A 16197-nucleotide genomic window follows, 5' to 3' on the forward strand; every position below is an offset into this window, starting at 1 on the left:
CACTTTATGGAGAGTTTACGACTTACTAGTTAAGACTTGCCTTAAGAACAGGTGGAGCAACCAAATTAAGCACCGACTTAGTTGCAAACTAACTAGTAGTTACGAAGCCTTGAACTTTATACCCCAACTTAAGACCTTACGCACAGCTATTTACTCAACCTCATGTCCTTCCAAACCTGTAGGACTTTTTCTGTGAAACACAAAAGATGACATTTAAAAAAAAAAAAATTGTCCATATAATGAATGCCATTGGTGACCAAAACAAGCTATTTTGCTCACCATTTACTTTCCTTATATGGAATACAAAATACATTTTTGGGGGTTCTGCAAAAGAAAGTCACATGGATTTGGAAGGACATGAGGTTGAGTATATGATGACAGAATTTACATATTTGGGTCAACTTTTCTATTAATATTAAATGTTATATATGTTATACTATCTGAAACACAGTAATTTTATGAGACTTATACTGCATGTTGCAAAAGTATCTTCATTGCAAATAAAAAATATTTTTTACTCTGTTAAAACAGCTCTTCAGTGAAGCCAGGCTGTCTCCTCATACAGCTTTTCCTCCTGTTGCAAACCAATTCCAGTTTTATCTAGCATTCAGTGCGATGTTTATTGAAATCCAAACGGCAAACTTACCTTGTTTAACTTCAACAATATCCATGTGCTCCTTGTCAGGGCTGGACTGGGAAGAGAAATCGGTCCGGGATTTGACATAACTGGCCCAAAAGTTGTTGGGGGAGAGTATTCGCTAACGCGGCGGCTCGTTTAGCTTATCGCGGCCGACACTGCGGCCCGCTCGGTTCTCCCGATGGCCAGTCCACACTGATCGGCCCCTAAGTGCGTCGGTCCACCGGAAAAATGTCCGGTAGGCCAGATTACCAGTCCAGCCCTGCTCCTCGTCTATTCCAATTGATCACTTTTATTATGATGCCCATGAGCTGGACCGTATTCAGGCCTGCACTGCAAAAAGTACAAATCACACACAGAGAATTAATGAAAGCCCACATTATATTTATCATATGTAACCGATGTTGATCTGCAATTAGATATTCAACTTGACCAAAAAAGCTAACTTGGCTGTTATTCATTGTGGTTATTTTCCTAAGTTAACGTTAGCTGCATAGCTAATATTCATTTATCCTAAGAAAATAACCACAATGCACGTTCAACGTAAACAAAAGCTACAAAACATAATTATGTATTCAGAATAAAAACTTTAAAGCCTGCTAAAAATATGTTTGAAAATGTCTACTGATATCTTACCTCAGTTTCTTAAACTTGTTTCTATTGAAGTAACACGTGCGCCGCTGAACGTAATGCTGCTGCAATAAAGAGTAACATAACACGCTCACATTTAGAATAAGCAGGGGGAAAAATGAAAGTCAAAATAAATAATGAATTGCATATTTAGTAAGATTGCATTGTGATGCAGTGTATGCAGACATAAAACATTGTTTTTAATGTGACTGGATAGGTAAAAATTACTCACCAAAACAGACGATTTCCCATTGAGACCCATAGGAATACAGAACGTTAGGGAATACCAAGATGGCGGCGCAGTAGCTTCACTGTTGTGACGTCATGAGCTATCCAGTTATATAGATCAGTGTATGTAACAAGTTCCTACGTGTGCTGACGTGTTGTTAACGCGTTCCTATGGCGACCGGTCGGAAGTGCGAGTAACCGATCGTCATCCCAACGTGTTGTTTACGTGTGAAGACACGTTGTAACACGTTTGTGTTTTTCTTACCTTAGTTTAACTTCTTATGCTTCTATTGTGTCCTCTAACTCAGCCTTTCTCAAACTTTTTTCAGTCAGGGCACCTTTCAAAAGTGCATAAATTCTCAAGGCACCCCAGTGTAAAATATAATTTAAAAACACTGCATAACCCAAATGTAAATGCAAATGTCCTGTTTATTTAGACAGAACAGTAATGAACAGAGCATAATACGAACTGTAAATAACAATAATAATAACAACTTTATAGCACCTTTAAAAACACAGGTTTGCAAAGTAATTCACAAAATAATTAATCAGAGACACAAATGCCATAAAACCGTAAGAGGTGGACCGCCCAATACAAGAACCCAACAACAAATCCAGACCAGGAGAACTAAAATGAAGTGCAGGATGCAGTTAAAATAAAATAAAAAGGGGCAGACATGAAAACAATATATATATACAATACGATAAGAAAAAGATGCATGTTAAAAAATGCACCAGAGATACTAAAAGTGGCCTAAATTCACGTTTATTTTTACGTTTCTGTCAGTCTGAGGTGTTGTTGCTATAACGCGTTGCTATGGGTTGCGTCACTTGCGTCAAGTTGTGTGTGTGTCTTGCTTCGGTCTTGTGAGACGGATTTTTATGGTTAATTTTATATATATATATTTATCTAAAATGAATTTACAATTTTATTAATACGTTCATATGTTTAAAAAGAAGAAGAATGTATTTATGTAAATTCAAATATATTTATATATGAAATGTCAGATTTTTTTTTTATTTTTTAGCCTACGTAATTTTTTGGCGGCACCCCTGACACAGTCAGGGGGCACCCCAGTGTGCCGCGGCACCCACTTTGAGAAAGGCTGCTCTAACTAGTCCACATTTGATTAGTGCAATGGCTGATGGCTTAGAAAGTTATGTGCGGTGTAGGCTATTATTAAAGTTAAATATAGCAGAGGCTAAATATTATTGACAAATCTGGCATGCTTTAACGGCTATTTCGGAAAAGCACGATATTATACATAATTTTTATATATCTCTCATTAAATCGGAAGGTTTAGGAATAGATCTAATTTCGGAATGTGTCTTATTTAATAGAAATACGCTCTACCATATTCAAATGCAGCGAAAACTGCAATCAGTATCCCATCTGCTTTGCCTAAATATAAAAATCATAGACAATGAATCATATAAAGTAGGCTACATAAAATATCCTGACCATTTATATCAGACAAATTGACATATCAAATGCAAAGCCGGCCTACATGTCTACTTTATGATACCCTTAAGAGTGTAAGAGATAAATTCAACGTAGACAGTACGTGTACTGTGTATTGATAATCTTATCAGACCATTTCTCTTCGTTAACTGTAAAATTGGCGAGAATAATATAAAAAAAAATTTTTTGAAAGTAGCCTAGGCCTATTCTTTCTGCATGGCATTTTTTTTTCTTCTTATAGTTCAATAATCAAAATTGTTACGTTAGGATGGCTATTTGTGTCATGGTGCTAAAACAAGCCTGCTGAGACGCTCGTGTTGACATGCAAGTTAAATTTATTCTCTTAACTTCTCACTATTTACCATATCACCACAAATAGCGTAATCAAATAACCAATTTACAAATAAGCTATTATTTGAAGGATACAGATTTCTCTTAATATAACAGTTATTCAAAAATATTTTTTTGTCTGCTTGCACATGATTGCATAGCAAAATGTGTTAGAGCGGAGATATGTTTTACTTGTAATACAACTATGATTTACAATGGCATGTTTTTCTTTTTAGTAAAAGTGCATGTAAAAAATAACATCAATATTTTGCCTGATAAGGACAAATAGATATGGTTGATAATAAAACATTTACCAGAGAATTATAAAAATCGCAGTTACAACAGTTTGAACATGCGCTGCATGTCTGTCAACAAAAATAAAATAGATTATATTTCATCTATAAAAAAAAGTCGTTTCATTTCAATTGTTTCCAATAAAGAGCTGCAATCTCTATGGATGTGATATAAATGCATTTTTAAGTTAAGTTTAAGGGTAAGGGCAGGGATTAGTATTAAAATCACGCTTTTGTATTTATGACATCAAGGCTACTTTATTTGTTCATAGACGGAAGTAATTTAAAATGTTATTTGTGTATTGTAGGCTAGCTAGCCTACTTTTCAGTAGCTATAGGTCTAATAGGCCTACAGAGAATGTCCGTAGACGGGCTTTGGCCTACAGCAAAACTACAGCTCATCCAAGGATATTTTACGGAGCTGTCAACACTGGAAACTCCGACGGCATGCAGTCAGTTGACGAACACCCAATTTATAAATAAAATGTATGTTATTAATAAATTGTATACTATTATCTATGTACAAGACTACAAGTTTCGTGCTTGTGTTTCCGCCCCGTTTTATTCGTTGCACCCGCTTCGGAAAATTACATTATCTAATTTAGATTAATCAATATTCAGGAATTGGCCGGGTTTTTTTCCCCTCCAACGTGAATAAGAACCGTGAAAACAATTGCTTATACAGAAACATAAATTAGGATTAAGATAATTATTATATATTATAATGATTATATAGCCTATTATATATATATTAGTCTCTAACATACTATTATTAGCACTCTTTCTAATGTCAAAATATGCAATCTTTCAGAAGTCTTTATAGGCCTACATTAACAAGGATTTGGGACGATTATAATGCCATGCTGCAAACCACTTTAATAATATGTTTACAAGATGAGAACAGGAGAGACAGTGAAAATTCATGTTAGAAACAGTGACCTCTCTCTCTCTGACAGAAGAAATGTATATATCAGAGTTCATCTATCAGAGTAGCCTATCCAAAACCATCAACAGCTTGTTATGTTACAGTAACTCAGCCCACGAGTCAGCGGAGGCAGCAAAGGCAATTTCAGAAGGAAGAAAACGAAATCATGAACAAAGTCTATTGAATAATCTTAACTGCGTCTTTCTCAATGTGTTACCAATGGTAACTTACCATGAAAAGTGAATGGGCAATTAATGACAACATGGTCCCATATGGCATTGAAAACTTTTAAATTAAAATCATTTTTCTTATATCTTTTAACTCTTACTTGTAAAACAATATATCAGACAATATATAATTAATCAGTTTGACAGAAAAAAGCTTACCACTGTATGTATGTACAGTTACAATAGGTGAGTTTGGTGTTTGAAACATTAGAGTCATGAAATACAGAGAAAGTCATGATATACAGGTGGTATCTTTTTCAGTTCATCCCTCAGAAAGACTTAGAATAGGCCTAGCCTACAACACCTTTTTTTCAAAGGCTTATTCAGGGAAGTGCAGCAGAATGCAGGAAATGGTTGAGTATTTTAGGTAAAACATCTGTATTTAGTGCCTTTCATGTCCATTTATAGTCTTTACACATTAGCTTGGATACTTGCATGGTTAAAAAACTGCTATTTTCAAGACGTTGACGTCACGTCAGGTCGTCACGTGGGTCAACCCGCTCGGTAAGACGCTCAAAAGTACAAGACGTTCGGATAGACGTTCGATCGGTCGGTCGGTCGAATGTTTGATTTTGGCACGGAGTAAGCGCCATACACGATGCCATCATGCCACCGACCGACGTTTACACTCTCTGTGTGTGTGTGTGTGTGTGTGTGCTACTACGACTCCTGAGTGACGTTGCCGGGGTCCTATGAGGAGGTAGCTGCCTCTTCTTCTTCTTCTTCTTCTTCTTCTTTCAAAGTTTTATGGCGGTTGGCAAACCAGCTAAAAGGTGCATTTACCGCCACCAACTGGTCAGGAGTGTGAAGCATTAACAGAGTGAAGCAAATTATCAAAAAAAAATATATATATATAATAATAATAATATAATATATATATATATATCAACCTATATTCTGTTAACCAATCCTGTTTCCTTTAGCTACCTCATTAAAGCACTATAGACCCTTTTCTCTTTCTGTGCGTTTTGAAATATGCTATTGACTGACAATGTATCAATACCTATGTAGCTTAATGTTTCTGCAAAATTGATTCTTTCTCTGTCGTATTCTGTGCAATGAATCAACACGTGTTCAACTGTTTCTGACAAGCCACATTTATCACAATTTGCAGATTCTCTTTTCCCTATGATGAACATTGAGTAATTAAGGCATGTATGCCCTATTCGAAGCCTAGATATTATGGAATCTTCCTTTCTGCTTCCGTATTTATTTCTCTCACCCCCAACTTTATTTTGAATTTTATACAGATGTCTTCCTTTTGTCTCCTTGTCCCATTTCTGTTGCCACATCTTGTTTAGGGCAGATTTTATTATTGCTTTGACTTCAGTTTTACTCAGTGTTACATTAATGTCTATTACATTACGCTTCAAAGATCTCTTTGCCAACTGATCAACCTCCTCATTACCCTCTACCCCCACATGTGCTGGAACCCATAAAAATGAAATATTTACACCTATTCTGTATATTCTGTACATATTTTGTAGTATCTCATACAAGATATCCTGCCTGGACGCTGACTTTCCACTATTTATACTCAGTAAAGCTGAATAGGAGTCTGAGCAAATCACTACATCCATAGGATGAATGTCTTCCACCCATTGAAGTGCCATTAAAATTCCAATCATCTCTGCAGTATATACTGAAGCATGATCTGTAATTCTCTTTTCAATACTATATTTAAAATGTGGAATTTAAACTGCTGCTGCTGCATGTCCAGTATCTGGATTCTTAGATCCATCCGTGAATATTTGAATACTGTTATAATATTCTTGACTTAGGTGCTGCTTCACAACTATATCCTTTGTTATGCTTATTTCCTTTGTTTGTATCTTGTCTTGCAATGTTAGATCTACATCCGGTTTAGGGAAAAGCCATGGAGGTATTGATGGTATTACCACTGTGGGACTAATATTTATATTATTTATTTCTATGTTCTGGGCTTCTTTTTCTACATTCCATCCAAAACTATTTATTTCTCCTTTTCCATACTCCCAGCATTTTTCTAGGATCTTTTTCACTGGGTGATTCTCATTGTGTCCCTTTAGAGTACTCCAATATGACATTTTTAATTGTAACCTCCTAACATCCAGAGGCATTTCTGCCAAGGTAGCTGCCTCAATCGTGCCTGTAGGAGCGGACCGGTAACCATAGTGATCATATACCATCTATGAATGAGCTGAGTCGGTGATTTTCTGAACTGAGAAAAATCGACTGTAAATGCCACATAAAGGCAATGAAGAGACAAAAAACAATCACCTCGTTTTTTCAAAAACCAAACAATGTAAGTATCCTATGGCTGTTGACTTTCCCAGATGTGGCAGATTAGATTTGTTAAGGGGAATAGCTAGTCTGACAACAATGGCAAAAGGCTTTTGCACTTAGCAAACACAGCAAAATGTGGAGACCATAACTATGCATTTAGGTGAGTGGACAGAGGCAAATAATGAATGAACATAAATAGAATGGTTGGATAAATCAAACAATTTATCGTCGTCAGGAAATAATATTTTATCTTATCATTTAACCCATTGTACTGTATAAATTGACTGAGGTATGTTCACTGTCGTGTGTAAGCCACTATAAAAATAATTATAAGTACATTTGTGTGGTGCAAGGTTTATGCAAACAACAAATAAAGGCCTACATAAACTTTTGACATCCTCTTCTAGCAGGAAATCATGTTTTTTTTTTTATTGTACAGAGCAACGGAGGATATAGATTCTTAAATTATGGGCTATGAAAAACATTTCTTAATATGTCATACATCATTTGAAAGATATTTCTAATCTATAAATTGCAAAAACTTGTAATTAACACTTACATTTAAAATTGAGTTATTCTTAGACATTTGAAATAGTAGTTTTACCATTAATTCTCAGGAATATGTTGTATTTCACATTGTTGTGAAATTCTATAGAGGTATAGAGGGTTAACTGAAATTATAAGATTTAAAATGTTGTCCGTATACTTACTTATTTTTATTTATGTAAATATGTTGTTGTTATTTTATTATTATTATTATTATTTTTTGCACATAGGTTCTTTGCTTTTTTGTTCATAATGATGGACTTTGTATGCTGAGATAAGCAAATGTTTAAAGAAAACATACTTTGCTGAAGACATGAAGTTTTGGTAGGTGATTGGCATACTAGTCAAATAACAGTCTGATCATGCATTGCTAGTTGTGATCAGGTAGGCCTTCGTTTACCTTTGTTCATTGTTGTTTATCCATGATTTCAAATAAGAATCCCCCAATGGCTTTTTAGTGCAAATCATTAGCCCAAATTAGGCAAAGTAACTACTTGAGCACTAGTTAAAGCCCAAATTACGCAAAATAACGAATTGAGTTTAAATCATTTGCTGACAGCTTGGTCCCCCCCAGTTAAAAAATCCTATCTACGCCACTGTAATAAAGTATTAACACTCTTCATAGAAGCCTAATAAAAGGAACAATAATGACACCTATTCATTTAAATACACATTTAACAAGTTAACATACCATTGTTCTTAGCTGTGTACTCTAAAAAATGCCAGCAAATAACACATTTTACATGAACTGTATATAAATTAAAATTCATTTTAGAGATTGGGTGCATGTGTTTTTTTTATAAATTCACAGTATGCCCACCTCTTCAGACTACGCCACTGCTTCTTGAGTAAATTCACACTAAAATAACAACTTATCTAAAGGTGAAATTCTTATTTCTTATAATTATGTGTAATTGTTGTTAATAATTAATTAAATAAACAGTTAGCATGGTTTTACTACAGCAATATTGTAGTAGTAACCATGGTTAATTGTGTGGAAACTATGGTTTAACTAAATACCATGATTAAACTATAGTGAAATGGTTAATTTTTGTAAAGGTAAACAAAACAGAAGTCTAATAATTTTCTGTTTAGGCTATAAAAAAAAATAATGACTTGAATAATGATAAAAAGTATTATTTTAAATTACCAGTTTTTATCCCAAGTATTCGCAAAAAAAAAAAACAATTTAGCAGAAGTATCGGTATTGGTATCGGTATCGACGATATTGGACTTGAAATTATTGGTATCGAATCGAAAAGAAAATAAGTGGTATCGCTCATCCCTAGTTTCTGATGAGTCACTGAACACAACAATCACAGCGCGAGAGAGTTGTCAACAAACGATTCCTTTGAACCGGATCTTTTTCATGAATCATCCGAACTGAGGGTATGAACTCAGGAGCTCAGGTTAACAGTTTGAATCAGTTTCACATTCTCAGCAAGCTCACAACTGGGAGTGCAGACATTTCAAAATAAGAGTCCCATGTGTATTTCAGGCATCTTTATAATTATTGATTGGGATTGGAGTAGCACAATAAAATGCATCTGGGGTTTCATTCAATTTGCACTCTTGTAGTTTCTGCGTCTGGGCCATCTGGTAATAGGAAAATACTAAGAAAAGATTGTAGAACAATGTATATACTTTGTGTACATACAGACATACAAACTTTCTGGTTTCTGAACCGCAATCTAAATCGCAATCTAAATCGAGCAATTCTGTGATTTGGCTACTAAAACCAGCCATTTTTCTCCTTAGTCATTTTATGTAGTCTGGAGCCCTGCATAGATGTGCATTTTTGCTGATATCTAGATGCAAATTTTGGAGTTGGTTATAAGACTGTAAGTCATTGTTTTCAAATGCTAATTATTAATTTGTGACTATTGTGAATGTCGAATGTCAAACATCAAGCCAACTTTATTGCAGTTTAGTTCTGGATCAGTGATTACATTGTGATTAGTGAGAAAAACTCAATATAAACAGCCCAAATAGTTTAGTGATACAAAGACAGCCCATCATATTCTGACTTTCATTTTACAACCAGACCATTAACTATTGAATGTATGTTTTGCAAAGACACTGTTTTTACATTATTTTTCCCCAGAGAAACACTCACTTCAGTATGAGTACACCGCCCTTTCCACACCGGACACATTCTCTGGATCTGTGTTCAGTGCTGTTAGTGTGTGTGATGATAGACAGATCTCTCACTACAGTCATGAAGAACAAGACTGGAAGAAATCAGAAATCTGGAGAGATGTTCCTGAACTACATGAGTCTAGAGACTGGTTTCTACATCAGGTTAATATTCTGTCAAACTGCACAAACTCCAAGTGTCCTGGTGAGTTTAATGGGTTTCTCTGATCAATCATCAGATATGTTATGAAACTGTAATTATCTATAATTTGTGTGAGATTCTAATCAATATTTGTGTTGTGATTGTAGAGCTTCATGTACTTCAGAGAAGAGCTGGATGTGATGTGGAGAAACTTCCTGATGGAGCAATCAAGAATCTGGAGGGGTTTAATGAGTATCAATATGATGGAGAAGATTTTATTGCCTTTAATTTTAACACAACACAGTGGATCAATAAAAATCCCAAAGCCAAAGAAACAAAACTGAAGTGGGACCGTCAAACAGATCGAAACCAAATCATCAAGGATCAACTAAACAACTGCATGAACTGGATCTCCACATTTAATAATACTCAAAGAAGTATGTTTCAATAAGTTTTAGTAGTAATAGCAGCTCTAGCAGTATTTTTAAACAATTTCTGTCCTATACAAAAACTAATTAAAGAGACTGAGGAAATGAATCAAATAAAAGTATGAAAACTTGAACGTGTTCATGTTGTCATACGACTTTGGAATTTGATACATATATCCTGAATTATTCTTTATGATGAATTATATCAGTATTTATTGTTGGTTCTTTTGGCTCCAGCTCGTCCAGATGTTGAGGTGTTTGCTGTTGAATCTCCTCAAGACCAAAACAAGTTGATTCTGACCTGTCTGGCCACTGGTTTCTACCCCAAACACCTGGAGATGAATATGATGTTGAACGGCATTAAACTGGATCATGTAAACTCTTCTGGAATCAGACCAAACGGTGATGAAACCTTTCAGCTGAGAATCAGTGTGGAGATCCACAGAAATGAGACAGAGGGTTTTGAGTGTCATGTCAATCACAGCAGTCTAAAAGAGCCAGTTATATCAGAATGGGGTAAATATGATCATATCTTCAGTATTGAGTGAATATGTGGACATTTGTTGTATTTGTGTTGCTTCTGACCTGAACACACATTTGTAAAAGAGGCTAAGCTTTCTTTAAAGTGTACATCTGAAAATAGTTGTTGAATGTAATTATACATTTCGGTGTTTGTAATGTGTTTATATTTTTGTATTTTGTAATTCTGCAGATGGAAAATGCAGAAACTGCAGTGAAGCATCTAGAACAAATATTATAACAATCATAGCAGCAGTTACAGTGTTCATGATTGCGATTTGTGTTTATATCCACAAAAGAAAAAGGTCTAATGGTGAGTTCAAATTATTTCATACAGAAATTATTACTTTAAATGTTCTGTTGTTTAAAATAGTTCTTGAATCCATTTTCAATAATTGTATGTCAGATTTCTTGGTTTGATGTCTGAGGTGTCTTTCTAAATCTCACAGGATGAACATTAATATTCAACATTAATTGCACAAGAACTTGATCATTTAATGTCTTGGAATATTAATGTTAAATTAACTCTTCAATACACTATAAAAAAAACCATTTTGTTTATTTTATGCCATGGGTCCATTAAACACAGCAGGACGTGACGCTCAAGACGTCAATATAGCGCAAAAACACGTTTGGTGTGAACGCCCCCTTTAACTTCAATATACTTTAGAAATATTTTTGAATGGAAAATATAAGAATATTGAAATATCCCAAGACAATCACAAGTCATTCTTGCAATTTTGACAAAATCTCATGTTTGCTAGAACACAATACCTTGATGATATCTTTAAATTAGCTTAATTCAAAACAACAATTTTAATATATAAAATCAAATATTGGTAAGACATAAATGCACACATGATTAACTAACATTAGTGACAATGCAAACTGGTGTGATTGGGGCAAGTGACAGTTTCATCTACAGCTGGAGTGAGACAAAAAGTTTAGTGCTGACACATTAAATCTACACATATGATTGTGTTTCTCTCGCTAATAATAAAGTATATTTTCACAGTTATGAAATATGTATATATATATTGTTTAAATGTATAATCTGCTGTATCTCTTCTAGTCCAGTTAAACTGTAATGAGTCTGACAGAAGAGAGAAAAGTGACTCTGAGAAGACTGAACAACTCAATGCTGCTGATTCACCTGAGAATGATTCATCAAACACACTGAAAGAGATCATTCAGGTATCTCCACGTCAGATTCATGGACATTTCTTTCTGCAAGCAGGATAAAAAATCATTTTGGAGTTGGTCAGGACTGCAGACAGGCAAATCTAGCACTTGCACTCTTTTAATACACAGCCACACATGTGTAATCCGGGCAGAATTTGGTTTGAAGTTGTCCTGCTGGAAAATACACTGATGTCCCTGAAAGGAATGTGATGGATGACAGTATATATGTTTCTCCAAAATGTGTAAACTTCTGTCTGCATTCATGGTGTAATCATGGACATGTGAGTTACTCCTGCCATGGGCACTGACACACCCCTGGCCCATACAGACACTGGCTTTTGGACCTGACGCTAAAACATGTTGGATGGTCCTTTTCCTCTTTGGCCCGCATAACACAACAGCTTTGTTTTTCAAAAACATTTTGTGTTATTAACAATGTGGACTTGTCGGACCAAAGAAACATGGTTCCACTCTTCTACTTTCCTTCTGAGATGAGAGCGAGCCCAGAGAAGTCAGCAGCGCTTCTGGACAGTGATGATGTACGGCTTCTCCTTTACATAGTAAAGTCTTAACTTGCATTTGTGGATGCAGCGGCGAGTGGTGTTGACTAACAAAGGTTTACTAAAGTAATCCCAAGCCCATGTTCATGATATTCATTACAGATGAATGCTGTTTTTAAGATCGTGACATCTGAAGGATCAGAGATCACGAACATTCAGAAGTCTTTGTTTTATTTGTACAAAAAATGTGAATGTTCAGCCAGTTCTCGCCGCCTCCATTCCCATTTCAACCCCCCCGTTACAGTAACGTACTGCAGATGCACTTTATTTTAATTTGCACAGTAACATTTTTCAGCATTAGTCACTATTCTAAAGTCTCTTTTACTACATTTTTCTAATTTAAGATGTTTATTTGATCTGTGTTTGGACCTTGTGAATGTCTCTTTCAGTGTGTTAATACTGTTGTAATGTAAGTTGACTGTCACTCCACTGGATTTGTATTATCTTTTGTATTGTTTACTTTAATGGTTATGAATCATTCTGAATCACTGAAGGAGATCTCTCTCCCAGGCCAGCTTAAACTCTGGAACAGTCTTCCTGTTACTGTTATTAGAACCACCTCGACTATATCGATTTTAAATCAAAATTTAAATCATATTGGTTTGCAATAGCTTTTAATCAGTGAGGTGATCGTTCTTTCTATGCACTATAGGTGTATTGCTGTGGATTGTTTATTTTATTTATGTATTTTTATTGAGTTTGAACTTATATTTTACTATGTACAGCACATTGGTCAACAGCTGTGTTTTAATTTTATAAAAGTTTATAAATAAAGTGACATTGACATTATTTTCTGCCATTTAAATCTGGGGTAATTTCTTTATGTAGAGAAGTATGAAGCCGACTGATATGCCCATAATTAACCCAACTGATACAGTATGTCGTAAAATTACAACATTATAACAACAGATTTATATGATATAGTGCACACGGTTTTTCCATAAAAATTTTTAGTAAAATCTGATCATGAACTTTAACAATTTTATTGTCTGTGTGTATAGATGAAGCAACATAAGTGAGTCCAGAAGATACCTCTAAGGGACAGGTCCCGACATAACCAAAGATTACATTCGTTTTTTATATTTTCAATGACAGGATTAAAAATCAAAGAAACTCTTAACACCTAAATAATGAACAGCTTCTTTAACAGGAATATCATCCACAGATAAAAGGGAGGAGCTTTTCAAGGCTAATATTTCACATTTATTAATATTAAACCTGAAGCATCTGAAAATATCTGAATAGTTTTTATTGCCTGATGAATCTGGATAGAGTTTCTTTAAAACAAGGTTGTGTCATCTGCTAGTGGACTAATCTGAATACTTCACCAGAAATATGATTTCCTTCTAACTTACTATCCTTAATAACATGACAAAAGAGTTACAGTAAGAAAGACATATACCGAGACTGGGCAGCCTTGCCGAATTCCTCTTTCTAAAACAAATCTCTGTGTTGCACCATGTCCTAATTTCACTCCAGCATACACAGTTTTCATAGCACTACAAAAGTATGGCCCAAAAAAAAAAATTAAATGATGCTTAATTGTGTCAAAGGCCTTGAAAAAGTAAAAAAAAAAAAAAAGGAATTAAACTATCATCCACAATAAGATCAGAGTAATCAATAAGGTCGAAGTCAAGTCTAATAAATATAATGTTTTTTTTTTTTCCATAAAGCTTGTTCAAAGCAAGTTGAATCGCCTTGAGAAAATAAGGGCAAACAATTTATAGTCATTATTAAGAAGGCTGATTGGTCTCCAGTTTTCTAGTAATAGAGGATCCTTTTAAGGTTTAGGTATTAAACAAATGACTTCATACTAGCTGTGAGCTCAGAACAATTTAGGCTCTCTGAATACACTTCTAAAAGGAAAGGGGAAAGGAGTTCAGAAAAAAGCCTATAAAATTCAGATGCTATCCCGACTTGAGACTTGCTTATGACTTGCTCCCACCTCTGGGTATTGGTAATAGACGAAATTTCACCTCTTCATCTCAAGACATTTTGATTTAGCCAAATTAGAACTGAATAAAAGTATTTCCCAATTTCAAATTTTAACAATTCCTAATTGCAGCTGAATTAATTTTCATATTTAGCTTTATTCTGGTAAAAATAAGTCTTTTCAGCTCTAACTTAACCTCATTATATTTAAGTATTGAACTATTCATTTTCCAGTAAGAAGAGCCCCTGTTGTATCAAGCTTTTTTTGACTCTTGAAAAATATTCAGATCCAAACTCCGACGAAGAATGCCATCTTCCCCTTTGCATGTGCCTGTTGGACCTCAGGCCACCTTCTCCTTTCACGATCTTCCACCACCTTGCTGAATCTTCCCGAGACGATGGACCACATCAAAAACATCTGGGAGTTTGACCTGTGCACTAGGAAGAACTCTCTGGCAAATTTTAACCACTTCAAGCCTAAAGTCTTCACTCGCAGATTCTGCAATCTCGACTATCCTCAGATTACGCCTTCTCGCGTATGTTTCCAAGTCATCCAGCTGTTCAAAATCAAACCATACACCGTTTAAGATATGTGACCTGCTCAACAACAGCCCTCAATTCAGCTGACAAGATCTGAGATTTACTTTGGGTGATGCAGGATACTCCTCTTCTAAACATATGTTCCTCGCACACAAGAGACTATGTAATCATGGCCACCGCTGGCTAGTGAGGACGTGTTGTCACTATCTTTGCCAAAACTGGCCCTGATATGTTTTAAGATAACTGGGCCACTTTTGGTTTACACCCAGATTAGCCTTTGTCGACTGTGCCACGTTTTTGACAAAGGTGGCCCACATTTGTTTTGTGATATTAGGGCCATATTCACAATTTACAACATGGGCCACTTTAGGGTCACATACAGTACACACATTGCTGTGAGCACCACATTTTTGCCTAAAAAGGCCCACATGCAATTTGGGATATTTGGGCTATATTTGCTATTTTACATGTGGGCCTCTTCAGGCACACATCCATTTTGTCCAGACCAGAAGAAGGCCAGCAGTGTCAAAACACAGGGTAAACAGGAATTTTAAATAGCGCTCAGAAATGTAGACTAGGCAAACAAGACTTCGCAAAGAATGGGAGATAACAGGGAATTTAAATAGACAGTTAATATGGAACAGGTGGGAGAATAATCAGTTGAACGGAGGATTATGGGAAATGTAGTTCGTGAAATGTTAGTACTCTGAAGATGGCGACCTCTGGTGGTGTACATGAGAGATAGCAGGCGCTGCAGGTGTAACAGTCTGTATGTTGTCAGCAGTCAGTTTTCACTTGTGCATAACTATTACAAACATTAATCGATGCTCAAGAAGGCAGCACAGTATTTTAACAACCAAGGGTATATTTTATATCAGGATATGATCTGTGTAAACCTATTTTGTGGGAAATATGAAGGACAGTACTAAATATAATAATTTATCTCATATATGAATTACACAGATCATATACTTAAAAGTTGTATTTTACCATAGTTTAATATAATGTGTTGCCTTCTTGAGCATCAATGAATGTTTGCACCTTTTATAATGGTTGTGCATGTGCATGTGAAAGCTGCATCTCAACCTCATATAGGCACTACTTGAAAGACTTGTCAATCAATTTTCTTCGAAAAGCCATCAATGCAACCATTAATACAAAAACCATATGGTGTTAATTTATAGTACGAGTCCAAGTGCCAAATAAAGTTGGGTT

General features: G+C 35.2%; 1 protein-coding gene and 1 long non-coding RNA gene across 4 annotated transcripts in view; one reads left to right on the forward strand and one right to left on the reverse strand.

Moving 5' to 3' along the window:
* Positions 1–16197, forward strand: part of LOC127650293 (zinc-alpha-2-glycoprotein-like) — a 58114-nt gene that overhangs the window by 28990 nt on the left and 12927 nt on the right. The window lies entirely within an intron of this gene.
* LOC127650304 (uncharacterized) lies at positions 896–1633 on the reverse strand. The gene is made up of 3 exons (XR_007971429.1): positions 1500–1633; positions 1274–1332; positions 896–970 (listed from the first exon to the last, which is right to left on the reverse strand). It is a non-coding gene; the product is annotated as an uncharacterized LOC127650304 (long non-coding RNA).

This window comes from Xyrauchen texanus, chromosome 10, assembly GCF_025860055.1.
Source record: "Xyrauchen texanus isolate HMW12.3.18 chromosome 10, RBS_HiC_50CHRs, whole genome shotgun sequence".
Lineage (NCBI taxonomy): Eukaryota > Metazoa > Chordata > Actinopteri > Cypriniformes > Catostomidae > Xyrauchen > Xyrauchen texanus.